The sequence below is a fragment of the Triticum aestivum genome, chromosome 2A (genome assembly GCF_018294505.1).
Source record: "Triticum aestivum cultivar Chinese Spring chromosome 2A, IWGSC CS RefSeq v2.1, whole genome shotgun sequence".
Taxonomy (NCBI): domain Eukaryota; kingdom Viridiplantae; phylum Streptophyta; class Magnoliopsida; order Poales; family Poaceae; genus Triticum; species Triticum aestivum.
Genome location: NC_057797.1, coordinates 142,752,276 through 142,769,471, shown reverse-complemented (window position 1 = coordinate 142,769,471; position 17,196 = coordinate 142,752,276). Strand labels below are relative to the sequence as shown.

At 42.8% G+C, this 17,196-nt stretch overlaps 1 pseudogene; it reads left to right on the top strand.

The window, feature by feature from the left end:
- The first annotated feature begins 738 nt into the window (after window positions 1-738).
- Window positions 739-1,577, top strand: LOC123185030 (protein PELPK1-like; annotated as a pseudogene).
- Window positions 1,578-17,196: the final 15,619 nt, after the last annotated feature.

Genomic DNA, 17,196 nt, shown 5'->3' with positions numbered 1-17,196 from the left:
AAAAGACTCTTTGCAAGAAAAGCATCTGTTCGAAAAATGATCTTTTTCAGAAATATGTTCACATTTCATAAAAATGTTAACTATTCTTAAAAAAATATTCCAATTCTTATGTAAACATTACCTTCTATTTTAAAAAAGAAAATTTTAACATTTAACATTATCATTGAAGTTTATTACAATTGAATATAAAATGGTGCATAATGGCACCGGAGGCAGGTTCTGCCCTTTTTCGCCCGGTGCAACGCACGGGCATGTGTACTAGTATATATATATAGGTTTACATGACGATTGTTGTTTAGTCACTCAAATATATATATATTGTAGCCCGCAGTAACACACGGACATTCTAATTCTACTAGTGCTTAGTAATTTTGAAATGCATCACCAAACCTGCAGTCTCATAAATATAGTTTCCCAAAATTGCTCTGCCTCTCGCCTTTTTGTTGAACAATCTTAATCCATATTTTTCAGCTGCCCAGCTATATGGACACGTGTATTCATGATACTTGTGCATAGATACCAATTAGGTCACCCACGTCTCAGTATTCCCAACTAATTAAACCACACACAGACACAGATCGGGGGATCACACGAGGCGACCAGACTGGGCAACCACCGCGAGATGCAGATGAGCTGCCACTGACAAAAATAAACATGAAGCTTGATTTCACTTTTGGGCCAGGTGTTATAAATACAAGCCTTCTCATCTCTCGTATGGATATCTCACACAAAGAACTAGCTTAGTTCTAGTTCACACACACACACACATACACGAGCACAAGCGCAGACAATTCAGCATGGCTTCCAAGAAGACCACCGTCCCACGCTTGCCTTCGTGGCGGGCGCTGCTGCTCTCATGCACTGGCATGATCAGCGCCGCACGGTACCTTAAAGAGAAGGGGCCAGAGGAGGAGCACCTTCCGCGTCCTACCGTGCCTGAGGTGCCGAAGATGCCTGAATTGCCGCATCTAGTTGTGTCCGAGGTGCCCAAGGTTCCAGAAAATGCCGCACCCCATCATTCCAAAGATGCCAGAGCTGCCACACCCTACCGTTCCAGAGCTACCAAAGCCTGAATTTCCCACAGGCGTGCCAGAGGTGCCAAAGATGCCTGAAGCGTCGCAACCCACCACACCGGAGCAACCAAAGCCAGAAATCCCACATACCGTTGTTCCTGAGGTGCCAAAGACGCTTGAAGTGCCACACCCTACCATGCCGAAGGTATGGAAGATGCTCGAACTGCCACATCCAATTGTATCAGAGGTGCCGAAGATGCCCGAAGTGCCAAAGACACCTGAGGTGCCACACCCTACCGCGCCAGAGGTGCCAAAGATGCCCGAACTACCACACCCAATTGTACCGGAGGTGCCCAAGATGCCCGAAGTGAAGGAAATATGCCCTAGAGGCAATAATAAAGTTATTATTTATTTCCTTATATCATGATAAATGTTTATTATTCATGCTAGAATTGTATTAACTGGAAACATAATACATGTGTGAATACATAGACAAACAGAGTGTCACTAGTATGCCTCTACTTGACTAGCTCGTTAATCAAAGATGGTTATGTTTCCTAACCATGGACAAAGAGTTGTTATTTGATTAATGGGATCACATCATTAGGTGAATGATCTGATTGACATGACCCATTCCATTAGCTTAGCACCCGATCGTTTAGTATGTTGCTATTGCTTTCTTCATGACTTATACATGTTCCTATGACTATGAGATTATGCAACTCCCGTTTGCCGAAGGAACACTTTGTGTGCTACCAAACGTCACAACGTAACTGGGTGATTATAAAGGTGCTCTACAGGTGTCTCCAAAGGTACATGTTGGGTTGGCGTATTTCGAGATTAGGATTTGTCACTCCGATTGTCGGAGAGGTATCTTTGGGCCCTCTCGGTAATGCACATCAGATAAGTCTTGCAAGCATTGCAACTAATGAGTTAGTTGTGAGATGATGTAGTACGGAACGAGTAAAGAGACTTGCTGGTAACGAGATTGAACTAGGTATTGAGATACCAACGATCGAATCTCGGGCAAGTAACATACCGATGACAAAGGGAACAACGTATGTTGTTATGCGGTCTGACCGATAAAGATCTTCAAAGAATATGTAGGAACCAATATGAGCATCCAGGTTCCGCTATTGGTTATTGACCGGAGACGTGTCTCGGTCATGTCTACATTGTTCTCGAACCGTAGGGTCCGCACGCTTAATGTTACGATGACAGTTTCATTATGAGTTTATGTATTTTGATGTACTGAAGGTTGTTCGGAGTCCCGGATGTGATCATGGACATGACGAGGAGTCTCGAAATGGTCGAGACATAAAGATCGATATATTGGAAGCCTATATTTGGATATCGGAATCATTCCGGGTGAAATCGGGATTTTACCGGAGTACCGGGGGGTTACCGGAACCCCCCCGGGGGTTATTGGGCCTACATGGGCCCTAAGCGAGAAGAGGAAAGGAGGCAAGAGGTGGCCGCGCGCGCCTCCCCTCCCTAGTCCGAATAGGACAAGGAGAGGGGGGCGGCGCCCCCCCTTTCCTTTCCCTCTTCCTCCTCTTTCCCACTTCTCCTTCTCCAACTAGGAAAGAAGGGAGTCCTACTCCCGGTGGGAGTAGGACTCCCCCTTGGCGCGCCCTCCTTGGCCGGCTGCCCCCTCCCCTTGGCTCCTTTATATACGGGGGCAGGGGGCACCCTAGAACACACAAGTTGATCTTCGTGATCGTTCCTTAGCCGTGTGCGGTGCCCCCCTCCATCATATTCCACCTCGGTCATATTGTAGCGGTGCTTAGGCGAAACCCTTCGACGGTTGAACATCAAGATCGTCACCACGCCGTCGTGCTGACGAAACTCCTCCCCGAAGCTTTGCTGGATCAGAGCCCGGGGATCGTCATCGAGCTGAACGTGTGCCAAGAACTCGGAGGTGCCGGAGTAACGGTGCTTGGATCGGTTGGACCGGGAAGACGTACGACTACTTTCTCTATGTTGCGTCAACGCTTCCGCTTCGGTCTACGAGGGTATGTAGACAACACTCTCCCATCTCGTTGCTATGCATCACCATGATCTTGCGTGTGCGTAGGAATTTTTTTGAAATTACTACGTTCCCCAACAGTGGCATCCGAGCCTAGGTTTTATGGTTTGATGTTATATGCACGAGTAGAACACAAGTGAGTTGTGGGCGATATAAGTCATACTGCTTACCAGCATGTCATACTTTGGTTCGGCGGTATTGTTGGATGAAGCGGCCCGGACCGACATTACGCGTACGCTTACGCGAGACTGGTTCTACCGCCGTGCTTTGCACACAGGTGGCTGGCGGGTGTCAGTTTCTCCAACTTTAGTTGAACCGAGTGTGACTACGCCCGGTCCTTGCGAAGGTTAAAACAACACCAACTTGACAAACTATCGTTGTGGTTCTGATGCGTAGGTAAGATTGGTTCTTGCTTAAGCCTGTAGCAGCCACGTAAAACTTGCAACAAACAAAGTAGAGGACATCTAACTTGTTTTTGCAGGGCATGTTGTGATGTGATATGGTCAAGGCATGATGCTAAATTTTATTGTATGAGATGATCATGTTTTGTAACCAAGTTATCGGCAACTGGCAGGAGCCATATGGTTGTCGCTTTATTGTATGTAATGCAATCGCCCTGTAATGCTTTACTAAGCGGTAGTGATAGTCGTAGAAGCATAAGATTGGCGAGACGACAACAATGCTACGATGGAGATCAAGGTGTCGCGCCAGTGACGATGGTGATCATGACGGTTCTTCGGAGATGGAGATCACAAGCACAAGATGATGATGGCCATATCATATCACTTATATTGATTGCATGTGATGTTTATCTTTTATGCATCTTATCTTGCTTTGATTGACGGTAGCATTATAAGATGATTTCTCACTAAATTTCAAGATAAAAAGTGTTCTCCCTGAGTATGCACCGTTGCCAAAGTTCGTCGTGCCCAGACACCACGTGATGATCGGGTGTGATAAGCTCTACATCCATCTACAACAGGTGCAAGCCAGTTTTGCACACGCAGAATACTCAGGTTAAACTTGACAAGCCTAGCATATGCAGATATGGCCTCGGAACACTGAGACCGAAAGGTCGAGCGTGAATCATATAGTAGATATGATCAACATAGCGATGTTCACCATTGAAAACTACTCCATTTCACGTGATGATCGGTTATGGTTTAGTTGATTTGGATCACGTGATCACTTAGATGATTAGAGGGATGTCTATCTAAGTGGGAGTTCTTAAATAATATGATTAATTGAACTTAAATTTATCATGAACTTAGTCCCTGATAGTATCTTGCTTGTTTATGTTGATTGTAGATAGATGGCCCATGCTGCTGTTCCGTTGAATTTTAATGCGTTCCTTGAGAAAGCAAAATTGAAAGATGATGGTAGCAATTACACGGACTGGGTCCGTAACTTGAGGATTATCTTCATTGCTGCACAGAAGAGTTACGTCCTGGAAGCACCGCTGGGTGCCAGGCCTGCTGCTGATGCAACTGACGACGTTAAGAACGTCTGGCAGAGCAAAGCTGATGACTACTCGATAGTTCAATGTGCCATGCTTTACGGCTTAGAACCGGGACTTCAACGACGTTTTGAACGTCATGGGGCATATGAGATGTTCCAGGAGTTGAAGTTAATATTCCAGCAGAATGCCCGGATTGAGAGATATGAAGTCTCCAATAAATTCTATAGCTGCAAGATGGAGGAGAATAGTTCTGTCAGTGAGCATATACTCAAGATGTCTGGGTATTGTAATCACTTGATTCAACTGGGAGTTAATCTTCCGGATGATAGCGTAATTGACAGAATTCTCCAATCACTTCCACCAAGCTACAAGAGCTTCATGATGAACTATAATATGCAATGGATGGATAAGACAATTCCCGAGCTCTTGCAATGCTAAAGGCTGCGGAGGTAGAAATCAAGAAGGAGCATCAAGTGTTGATGGTCAACAAGACCACTAGTTTCAAGAAAAAGGGCAAAGGGAAGAAGAAGGGGAACTTCAAGAAGAACAGAAAGCAAGTTGCTGCTCAGGAGAAGAAACCCAAGTCTGGACCTAAGCCTGAAACTGAGTGCTTCTACTGCAAGCAGACTGGTCACTGGAAGCGGAACTGCCCCAAGTATTTGGCGGATAAAAAGGATGGCAAGGTGAACAAAGGTATATGTGATATACATGTTATTGATGTGTACCTTACTAGAGCTCGCAGTAGCACCTGGGTATTTGATACTGGTTCTGTTGCTAATATTTGCAACTCGAAACAGGGACCACGGATTAAGCGAACACTGGCAAAGGACGAGGTGACGATGCGCGTGGGAAATGGTTCCAAAGTCAATGTGATCGCGGTCGGCACGCTACCTCTACATCTACCTTCGGGATTAGTATTAGACCTAAATAATTGTTATTTGGTGCCAGCGTTGAGCATGAACATTATGTCTGGATCTTGTTTGATGCGAGACGGTTATTCATTTAAATCAGAGAATAATGGTTGTTCTATTTATATGAGTAATATATTTTATGGTCATGCACCCTTGAAGAGTGGTCTATTTTTGATGAATCTCGATAGTAGTGATACATATATTCATAATGTTGAAGCCAAAAGATGCAGAGCTGATAATGATAGTGCAACTTATTTGTGGCACTGCCGTTTAGGTCATATCAGTGTAAAGCGCATGAAGAAACTCCATACTGATGGACTTTTGAAACCACTTGATTATGAATCACTTGGTACTTGCGAACCGTGCCTCATGGGCAAAATGACTAAAACGCCGTTCTCCGGTACTATGGAGAGAGCAACAGATTTGTTGGAAATCATACATACAGATGTATGTGGTCTGATGAATGTTGAGGCTCATGGCGGATATCGTTATTTTCTCACCTTCACAGATGATTTAAGCAGATATGGGTATATCTACTTAATGAAGCATAAGTCTGAAACATTTGAAAAGTTCAAAGAATTTCAGAGTGAAGTTGAAAATCATCGTAACAAGAAAATAAAGTTTCTACGATCTGATCGTGGAGGAGAACATTCGAGTTACGAGTTTGGTCTATATTTGAAACAATGCGGAATAGTTTCGCAGCTCACGCCACCCGGAACATCACAACGTAATGGTGTGTCCGAACGTCGTAATCGTACTTTACTAGATATGGTGCGATCTATGATGTCTCTTACAGATTTACCGCTATCGTTTTAGGGTTATGCTTTAGAGACGGCCGCATTCACGTTAAATAGGGCACCATCAAAATCCGTTGAGACGACGCCTTATGAACTATGGTTTGGCAAGAAACCAAAGTTGTCGTTTCTTAAAGTTTGGGGCTGTGATGCTTATGTGAAAAAGCTTCAACCTGATAAGCTCGAACCCTAATCGGAGAAATGTGTCTTCATAGGATACCCAAAGGAGACTGTTGGGTACACCTTCTATCACAGATCCGAAGGCAAGACATTCGTTGCTAAAAATGGATCCTTTTTAGAGAAGGAGTTTCTCTCGAAAGAAGTGAGTGGGAGGAAAGTAGAACTTGATGAGGTAACTGTACCTGCTCCCTTATTGAAAAGTAGTACATCACAAAAACCGGTTTCTGTGACACCTAAACCAATTAGTGAGGAAGTTAAGGATGATGATCATAGAACTTCAGATCAAGTTGCTACTGAACCTCGTAGATCAAACAGAGTAAGATCCGCACCAGAGTGGTACGGTTATCCTGTTCTGGAAGTCATGCTACTAGATCATGATGAACCTATGAACTATGAAGAAGCGATGGTGAGCCCAAATTCCGCGAAATGGCTTGAAGCCATGAAATCTGAGATGGGATCCATGTATGAGAACAAAGTGTGGACTTTGGTTGACTTGCGCGATGATCGGCAAGCAATTGAGAATAAATGGATCTTCAAGAAGAAGACTGACGCTGACGGTAATGTTACTGTCTACAAAGCTCGACTTGTTGCAAAAGGTTTTTGACAAGTTCAAGGGATGGACTACGATGAGACCTTCTCACCCGTAGCGATGCTTAAGTCTGTCCGAATCATGTTAGCAATTGGCGCATTTTATGATTATGAAATTTGGCAAATGGATGTCAAAACTGCATTCCTGAATGGATTTCTAGAAGAAGAGTTGTATATGATGCAACCAGAAGGTTTTGTCGATCCAAAAGGAGCTAACAAAGTGTGCAAGCTCCAGCGATCCATTTATGGACTGGTGCAAGCCTCTCGGAGTTGGAATAAATGCTTTGATAGTGTGATCAAAGCATTTGGTTTTATACAGACTTTTGGAGAAGCCTGTATTTACAAGAAAGTGAGTGGGAGCTCTGTAGCATTTCTGATATTATATGTGGATGACATATTACTAATTGGAAATGATATAAAATTTCTGGATAGCATAAAGGGATACTTGAATAAGAGTTTTTCAATGAAAGACCTCGGTGAAGCTGCTTACATATTAGGCATTAAGATCTATAGAGATAGATCAAGACGCTTAATTGGACTTTCACAAAGCACATACCTTGACAAAGTTTTGAAGAAGTTCAAAATGGATCAAGCAAAGAAAGGGTTCTTGCCTGTGTTACAAGGTGTGAAGTTGAGTAAGACTCAATGCCCGACCACTGCAGAAGATAGAGAGAAAATGAAAGATGTTCCCTATGCTTCAGCCATAGGCTCTATCATGTATGCAATGCTGTGTACCAGACCTGATGTGTGCCTTGCTATAAGTCTAGCAGGGAGGTACCAAAGTAATCCAGGAGTGGATCACTGGACAGCGGTCAAGAACATCCTGAAATACCTGAAAAGGACTAAGGATATGTTTCTCGTTTATGGAGGTGACAAAGAGCTCATCGTAAATGGTTATGTTGATGCAAGCTTTGACACTGATCCGGACGATTCTAAATCGCAAACCGGATACGTGTTTACATTAAATGGTGGAGCTGTCAGTTGGTGCAGTTCTAAACAAAGCGTCATGGCGGGATCTACGTGTGAAGCGGAATACATAGCTGTTTCGGAAGCAGCAAATGAAGGAGTCTGGATGAAGGAGTTCATATCCGATCTAGGTGTCATACCTAGTGCATCGGGTCCAATGAAAATCTTTTGTGATAATACTGGTGCAATTGCCTTGGCAAAGGAATCCAGATTTCACAAGAGAACCAAGCACATCAAGAGACGCTTCAATTCCATCCGGGATCTAGTCCATATGGGAGACATAGAGATTTGCAAGATACATACGAATCTGAATGTAGCAGACCCGTTGACTAAGCCTCTTCCACGAGCAAAACATGATCAACACCAAGGCTCCATGGGTGTTAGAATCATTACTGTGTAATCTAGATTATTGACTCTAGTGCAAGTGGGAGACTGAAGGAAATATGCCCTAGAGGCAATAATAAAGTTATTATTTATTTCCTTATATCATGATAAATGTTTATTATTCATGCTAGAATTGTATTAACCGGAAACATAATACATGTGTGAATACATAGACAAACAGAGTGTCACTAGTATGCCTCTACTTGACTAGCTCGTTAATCAAAGATGGTTATGTTTCCTAACCATGGACAAAGAGTTGTTATTTTATTAACGGGATCACATCATTAGGTGAATGATCTGATTGACATGACCCATTCCATTAGCTTAGCACCCGATCGTTTAGTATGTTGCTATTGCTTTCTTCATGACTTATACATGTTCCTATGACTATGAGATTATGCAACTCCCGTTTGCCGGAGGAATACTTTGTGTGCTACCAAACGTCACAACGTAACTGGGTGATTATAAAGGTGCTCTACAGGTGTCTCCAAAGGTACATATTGGGTTGGCGTATTTCGAGATTAGGATTTGTCACTCCGATTGTCGGAGAGGTATCTCTAGGCCCTCTCGAGAATGCACATCACATAAGCCTTGCAAACATTGCAACTAATGAGTTAGTTGTGAGTGAAGGAAATATGCCCTAGAGGCAATAATAAAGTTATTATTTATTTCCTTATATCATGATAAATGTTTATTATTCATGCTAGAATTGTATTAACTGGAAACATAATACATGTGTGAATACATAGACAAACAGAGTGTCACTAGTATGCCTCTACTTGACTAGCTCGTTAATCAAAGATGGTTATGTTTCCTAACCATGGACAAAGAGTTGTTATTTGATTAACGGGATCACATCATTAGTTGAATGATCTGATTGACATGACCCATTCCATTAGCTTAGCACCCGATCGTTTAGTATGTTGCTATTGCTTTCTTCATGACTTATACATGTTCCTATGACTATGAGATTATGCAACTCCCGTTTGTCGGAGGAACACTTTGTGTGCTACCAAACGTCACAACGTAACTGGGTGATTATGAAGGAGCTCTACAGGTGTCTCCAAAGGTACATGTTGGATTGGCGTATTTCGAGATTAGGATTTGTCACTCCGAATGTCGGAGAGGTATCTCTGGGCCCTCTCGGTAATGCACATCACTTAAGCCTTGCAAGCATTGCAACTAATGAGTTAGTTGCGGGATGATGTATTACGGAACGAGTAAAGAGACTTGCCGGTAACAAGATTGAACTAGGTATTGGATACCGACGATCGAATCTCAGGCAAGTAACATACCGATGACAAAGGGAACAACGTATGTTGTTATGCGGTCTGACCGATAAAAGATCTTCGTAGAATATGTAGGAGCCAATATGAGCATCCAGGTTACGCTATTGGTTATTGACCGGAGACGTGTCTCGGTCATGTCTACATTGTTCTCGAACCGCAGGGTCCGCACGCTTAAGGTTTCGATGACAGTTATATTATGAGTTTATGAGTTTTGATGTACCGAAGGAGTTCGGAGTCCCGGATGAGATCGGGGACATGACGAGGAGTCTCTAAATGGTCGAGATGTAAAGATCGATATATTGGACGACTATATTCGGACTTCGGAAACGTTCCGAGTGATTCGGGTATTTTTCGGAGTACCGGAGAGTTACGGGAATTCGCTGGGAGAAGTATTGGGCCTTATTGGGCCATACGAGAAAGAGAGAGGGGCTGCCTAGGGCAGGCCGCGTGCCCCCTAAGGCCTAGTCCGAATTGGACTAGGGGGAGGGGCTGTGCCCCTTCCTTGTTTCCTACTCCTACTACATGGAAGGACTCCTAGTTGGACTAGGAAAGGGGGAATCCTACTCCCGGTGGGAGTAGGACTCCCCTAGGGCGCGCCATAGAGAGGGCCGGCCCTCCCCTCCTCCACTCCTTTATATACGAGGGCAGGGGGCACCCCATAGACACACAAGTTGATCTTCATGATCATTCCTTAGCCGTGTGCGGTGCCCCCTTCCACCATATTCCACCTCGGTCATATTGTAGCAGTGCTTAGGCGAAGCCCTGCGACGGTAGAACATCAAGATCGTCACCACGCCGTCGTGCTGACGGAACTCCTCCCCGATGCTTTGCTGGATCGGAGCCCAGGGATCGTCATCGAGCTGAACGTGTGCCAAGAACTCGGAGGTGCCGGAGTAACGGTGCTTGGATCGGTCGGATCGGGAAGACGTACGACTACTTCCTCTACGTTGCGTCAACGCTTCCGCTTCGGTCTACGAGGGTACGTAGACAACACTCTCTCCTCTCGTTGCTATGCATCACCATGATCTTGCGTTGTCCGTAGGAATTTTTTTGAAATTACTATGTTCCCCAATAGTGGCATCTAAGCCTAGGTTTTATGCGTTGATGTAATATGCACGAGTAGAACACAAGTGAGTTGTGGGCGATATAAGTCATACTGCTTACCAGCATGTCACACTTTTGTTCGGCGGTATTGTTGGATGAAGCGGCCCGGACTGACATTACGCGTACGCTTACGCGAGACTGGTTCTACCAACGTGCTTTGCACACAGGTGGCTGGCGGGTGTCAGTTTCTCCAACTTTAGTTGAACCGAGTGTGGCTACGCCCGGTCCTTGCGAAGGTTAAAACAGTACCAACTTGACAAACTATCGTTGTGGTTTTAATGCATAGGTAAGATTGGTTCTTGCTTAAACCCGTAGCAGCCACGTAAAACTTGCAACAACAAAGTAGAGGACGTCTAACTTGTTTTTGCAGGGCATGTTGTGATGTGATATGGTCAAAACGTGATGAGATATAAGTTGTTGTATGAGATGATCATGTTTTGTTGAAGTTATCGGTAACTGGCAAAAGCCTTATGGTTGTCTCTTTATTGCATAAGATGCAAGCGCCAAATAATTGCTTTACTTTATCGCTATGCGATAGCAATAGTTGCAAGAGCAATAGTTGGCGAGACGACCACGTGACGACACATTGATATAGATCAAGATGATGGAGATCATGGTGTCATGCCGGTAACGATAGAGATCATGACAGTACTTTGGAGATGGAAATCAAAGGCACAAGATGATGATGGCCATATCATGTCACATATTTTGATTGCATATGATGTTTATCTTTTATACATCTTATTTTGCTTAGTTTGACGGCAGCATTTTAAGATGATCTCTCACTAAATATCAAGAAGTGTTCTCCCTGAGTATGCACCATTGCGAAAGTTCTTCGTGCTGAGACACCACGTGATGATCGGGTGTGATAGGCTCTACGTTCAAATACAACGGGTGCAAAACAGTTGCACACGCGGAATACTCAGGTTATACTTGACGAGCCAAGCATATACAGATATGACCTCGGAACACGGAGACCGAAAGGTCGAGCGTGAATCATATAGTAGATATGATCAACATAGTGATGTTCACCAATGAAACTGCTCCATCTCACGTGATGATCGGACATGGTTTAGTTGATTTGGATCACGTGATCACTTAGAGGATTAGAGGGATGTCTATCTAAGTGGGAGTTCTTAAGTAATATGATTAATTGAACTTAAATTTATCATGAACTTAGTTCTGGTAGTATTAGCATATCTATGTTGTAGATCAATAGCTCGCGTTGTTGCTTCCCTGTGTTTATTTTGATATGTTCCTAGAGAAAATTGTGTTGAAAGATGTTAGTAGCAAAGATGCGGATTGGATCCGTGATCTGAGGTTTATCCTCATTGCTGCACAGAAGAATTATGTCCTTGATGCACCGCTAGGTGACAGACCTATTGCAGGAGCAGATGCAAACATTATGAACGTTTGGCTAGCTCAATATGATGACTACTTGATAGTTTAGTGCACCATGCTTAATGGCTTAGAATCGGGACTTCAAAGACGTTTTGAACGTCATGGACCATATGAGATGTTCCAGGAGTTGAAGTTAATATTTCAAGCAAATACCCGAGTTGAGAAATATGAAGTCTCCAACAAGTTCTATAGCTAAAAGATGGAGGAGAATCGCTCAACTAGTGAGCATGTGCCCAGATTGTCTGAGTACTACAATCGCTTGAATCAAGTGGGAGTTAATCTTCCAGATAAGATAGTGATTGACAGAATTCTCTAGTCACCATCACCAAGTTAGTAGAACTTCATGATGAACTATGATATGCAAGGGATAACGGAAACGATTCCCAAGCTCTTCGTAATGCGGAAATTGATGAAGGTAGAAATCGAGAAAAACATCAAGTGTTGATGGTAGACAAGACCACTAGTTTCAAGAAAAGGGCGGAGGGAAGAAGGGGAGCTTCAAAAAGAACAACAAGCAAGTTGCTGCTCAAGTGAAGAAGCCCAAGTCTGATCCTAAGCCTGAGACTAAGTGCTTCTACTGCAAAGGGAATGGTCACTAGAAGCGGAACTACCCCAAGTGATTGGCAGATAAGAAGGATGTCAAAGTGAACATAAGTATATTTGATATACATGTTATTGATGTGTACTTTACTAGTGTTTATAGCAACCCCTTAATATTTGATACTAGTTCAGTTGCTAAGATTAGTAACTCGAAACGGGAGTTGCAGAATAAACAGAGACTAGTTAAGGGTGAAGTGACGATGTGTGTTGGAAGTGGTTCCAAGATTGATATAATCATCATCGCACACTCCCTATAAATTCGGGATTAGTGTTGAACCTAAATAAGTGTTATTTGGTGTTTACGTTGAGCATGAATATGATTTGATCATGTTTATTGTAATACGGTTATTCATTTAAGTAAGAGAATAAATTGTTGTTCTGTTTACATGAATAAAACCTTATATGGTTACACACCCAATGAAAATAGTTCGTTGGATCTCGATCGTAGTGATACACATAATCATAATATTGAAACCAAAAGATGCAAAGTTAATAATGATAGTGCAACTTATTTGTAGCACCGCCGTATAGGTCATATTGGTGTAAAGCGCATGAAGAAACTCCATGCTGATGGGCTTTTGGAATCACTTGATTATGAATCAGTTGATGCTTGCGAACCATGCCTCATGGGCAAGATGACTAAGACTCTGTTCTTTGGAACAATGGAGCGAGCAACAGATTTGTTGGAAATCATACATACTGATGTATGTGGTCCGATGAATATTGAGGCTCGCGATAGGTATCATTATTTTCTGATCTTCACAGATGATTTGAGCAGATATGAGTATATCTACTTGATGAAACAAAGGTCTGAAACATTTGAAAAGTTCAAAGAATTTCAGAGTGAAGTGGAGAATCATCGTAACAAAAATGAAAGTTTCTACGATATGATTGCAGAAGTAAAATATTTGAGTTACGAGTTTGGTCTTCAATTAAAACAATGTGGAATAGTTTCACAAACTCATGCCACCTGGAACACCACAGCATAATGGTGTGTCCGAATGTCATAACCGTACTTTATTAGATATGGTGCGATCTATGATGTCTCTTGCCGATCTACCACTATCGTTTTGGGGTTATGCATTAGAGACAGCTGCATTCACGTTAAATAGGGCACCATCTAAGTCCGTTGAGACGACACAATCTGAACTGTGGTTTGGCAAGAAACCAAAGTTGTCGTTTCTTAAAGTTTGGGGTTGTGATGCTTATATAAAAAAGTTTCATCCTAATAAGCTTAAACCCAAATCGGAGAAATATGTCTTCATAGAATACCCAAAGGAGACTGTTGGGTACACCTTCTATCACAAATTCGAAGGCAAGACTTTTGTTGCTAAATTCGGAGTTTTTCTAGAGAAGGAGTTTCTCTCGAAAGAAGTGAGTGGGAGGAAAGTAGAACTTGATGAGGTAACTGTACCTGCTCCCTTATTGGAAAGTAGTTCATCACAGAAATCTATTCCTGTGACTACTACACCAATTAGTGAGGAAGCTAATGATGATGATCATGTAACTTCAGATCAAGTTACTACCAAATCTCGTAGGTAAACCAGAGTGAGATCCGCACCAGAGTGGTACGGTAATCCTGTTCTGGAAGTCATGTTACTAGACCATGACGAACTTGTGAACTATGAGGAAGCGATGATGAGCCCAGATTCCGCAAAATGGCTTGAGGCCATAAAATCTGAGATGGGATCCATGTATGAGAACAAAGTATAGACTTTGGTTGACTTGCCCGATGATCGGCAAGCCATAGAAAATAAATGGATCTTCAAGAGGAAGACGGACGCTGATAGTAGTGTTACTATCTACAAAGCTAGAATTGTCGCAAAAAAGTTGTCGACAAGTTCAAGGTGTTGACTACGATGAGAGTTTCTCACTCGTATCTATGCTTAAGTCTGTCCGAATCATGTTAGCAATTGCCGCATTTTATGAAATCCGGCAAATGGATAAACAAAACTGCATTCCTTAATGGATTTATTAAAGAAGAGTTGTATATGATACAACCAGAAGGTTTTGTCAATCTTAAAGGTGCTAACAAAATGTGCAAGCTCCAGCGATCCATCTATGGACTGGTGCAAACATCTCGAAGTTGGAATATACGCTTTGATAAGTTGATCAAAGCATATAATTTTATACAGACTTGCGGTGAAGCCTGTATTTACAAGAAAGTGAGTGGGAGCACTACAACATTTCTGATAAGTATATGTGAATGACATATTGTTGATCGGAAATAATGTAGAATTATTCTGCAAAGCATAAAGGAGTATTTGAAAGGAGTTTTTCAAAGAAAGGACCTCGGTGAAGCTGCTTACATATTGAGCATCAAAATCTATAGAGATAGATCAAGACGCTTGATAAGTTTTTTCAATGAGTACATACCTTGACAAGATTTTGAAGTAGTTCAAAATGGAACAGTCAAAGAAAGAGTTGTTGCCTGTGTTACAAGGTGTGAAGTTGAGTAAAGACTCAAAGCCCGACCACGGCAGAAGATAGAAAGAGAATGAAAGTCATTCCCTATGGCTAAGTCATAGGTTCTATAAAGTATGTCATGCTGTGTACCAGAACTATTGTATACCATGCACTGTGTTTAGCAAGGGAGTACAATAGTGATCTAGGAGTAGATCACTGGACAGTAGTCAAAATTATCCTTAGTGGAATAAGGATATATTTCTCGATTATGGAGGTGACAAAAGGTTCATCGTAAAGGGTTACGTCGATGCAAGCTTTGACACTGATCCAGATGACTCTAAGTCTCAATCTGGATACATATTGAAAGTGGGAGCAATTAGCTAGAGTAGCTCCATGCAGAGCATTGTTGACATAGAAATTTGCAAAATACATGCGGATCTGAATGTGGCAGACCCGTTGACTAAACTTCTCTCACAAGCAAAACATGATCACTTTTTGGGTCTTAATCACATAGCGATGTGAACTAGATTATTGAATCTAGTAAACCCTTTGGGTGTTAGTCACATGGAGATGTGAACCAATCACATAAAGATGTGAACTATTGATGTTAAATCACATGGCGATGTGATCTAGATTATTGACTCTAGTGCAAGTGGGAGACTGAAGGAAATATGCCCTAGAGGCAATAATAAAGTTATTATTTATTTCCTTATATCATGATAAATGTTTATTATTCATGCTAGAATTGTATTAACCGGAAACATAATACATGTGAGAATACATAGACAAACAGAGTGTCACTAGTATGCTTCTACTTGACTAGCTCGTTAATCAAAGATGGTTATGTTTCCTAACCATGGACAAAGAGTTGTTATTTGATTAACGGGATCACATCATTAGTTGAATGATCTGATTGACATGACCCATTCCATTAGCTTAGCACCCGATCGTTTAGTATGTTGCTATTGCTTTCTTCATGACTTATACATGTTCCTATGACTATGAGATTATGCAACTCCCGTTTGTCGGAGGAACACTTTGTGTGCTACCAAACGTCACAACGTAACTGGGTGATTATAAAGGAGCTCTACAGGTGTCTCCAAAGGTACATGTTGGGTTGACGTATTTCGAGATTAGGATTTGTCACTCCGAATGTCGGAGAGGTATCTCTGGGCCCTCTCGGTAATGCACATCACTTAAGCCTTGCAAGCATTGCAACTAATGAGTTAGTTGCGGGATGATGTATTATGGAATGAGTAAAGAGACTTGCCGGTAACAAGATTAAACTAGGTATTGGATACCGACGATCGAATCTCAGGCAAGTAACATACCGATGACAAAGGGAACAACGTATGTTGTTATGCGGTCTGACCGATAAAAGATCTTCGTAGAATATGTAGGAGCCAATATGAGCATCTAGGTTCCGCTATTGGTTATTGACCGGAGACGTGTCTCGGTCATTTCTACATTGTTCTCGAACCGTAGGGTCCGCACGCTTAAGGTTTCGATGACAGTTATATTATGAGTTTATGAGTTTTGATGTATCGAAGGAGTTCGGAGTCCCAGATGAGATCGGGGACATGACTAGGAGTCTCGAAATGATCGAGACGTAAAGATCGATATATTGGACGACTATATTAGGACTTCGGAAAGGTTCCGAGTGATTCGGGTATTTTTCGGAGTACCGGAGAGTTACGGAAATTCGCCGGGAGAAGTATTGGGCCTTATTGGGCCATACGAGAAAGAGAGAGGGGCTGCCTAGGGCAGGCCGCGCGCCCCCCAAGGCCTAGTCCGAATTGGACTAGGGGGAGGGGCTGCGCCCCTTCCTTGATTCCTACTCCTACTACATGGAAGGACTCCTAGTTGGACTAGGAAAGGGGGAATCCTACTCCCGGTGGGAGTAGGACTCCCCTAGGGCGCGCCATAGAGAGGGCCGGCCCTCCCCTCCTCCACTCCTTTATATACGGGGGCAGGGGGCACCCCATAGACACACAAGTTGATCTTCGTGATCGTTCCTTAGCCGTGTGCGGTGCCCGCTTCCACCATATTCCACCTCGGTCATATTGTAGAAG